The sequence below is a fragment of the Penaeus monodon genome, chromosome 31 (assembly GCF_015228065.2).
Source record: "Penaeus monodon isolate SGIC_2016 chromosome 31, NSTDA_Pmon_1, whole genome shotgun sequence".
In the NCBI taxonomy this organism is placed as follows: domain Eukaryota; kingdom Metazoa; phylum Arthropoda; class Malacostraca; order Decapoda; family Penaeidae; genus Penaeus; species Penaeus monodon.
The window spans coordinates 16,515,517-16,516,191 of NC_051416.1; positions in this window are offsets into that span (position 1 = coordinate 16,515,517).

Consider the following 675-nt stretch of genomic DNA (forward strand, 5'->3'; position numbering starts at 1 on the left):
CACAGTCCCGAAGAGGATATTTCCATGGAGCACACACCCAGTACAACGAAACTTAGTACTGATAAAGCATAATGTACAGCCCATGTGTTATCGCCTGTTTCCATCACAAACTATTACCTTCGGAAAGAGATACCACAAAGACAGAGAGATATTCTGATATTGATTTTGAATACCAGTGAAGTGAAATTAGGTTCTATTCGTCTTTCTTACGGACGCATTATCCTCGGTACATCAATAGGAACATTATATTGGATTAAGTTCGTATATCAAAAGGTTCTCATCGAGGTGTGTTGCTTATTGGGGTTGATAAAGTCTTCAGAAAGAGAAGAGAGAGAAAAAAAGTGATTTGATCGGATTTATTATAATTTATGCTACTTTCTCATATCGTTCGTTATATGAGAGAGTACTATGAATTACAAAGTGCAGGAAAGATGTCATCGGGAAATACAATAAAACTACTTAAAAAAAATCCTTGACGACGTTACTTGCCTCCGGAAACTTGACATAAGAACTCTGTACTTTTCACAGCGTCGACTTTTTTATTTCAATGTTATCACGCAAAATAACCTAGCTTGAGGCACAGATGGAATTTCCACGGCCTCCGCTCTGCTGTCCCTCGCCACGCTTCGCTGCGCCAAGGAGGTCACAGCTCGCTTCCAGGGAGATGCTGCCTGA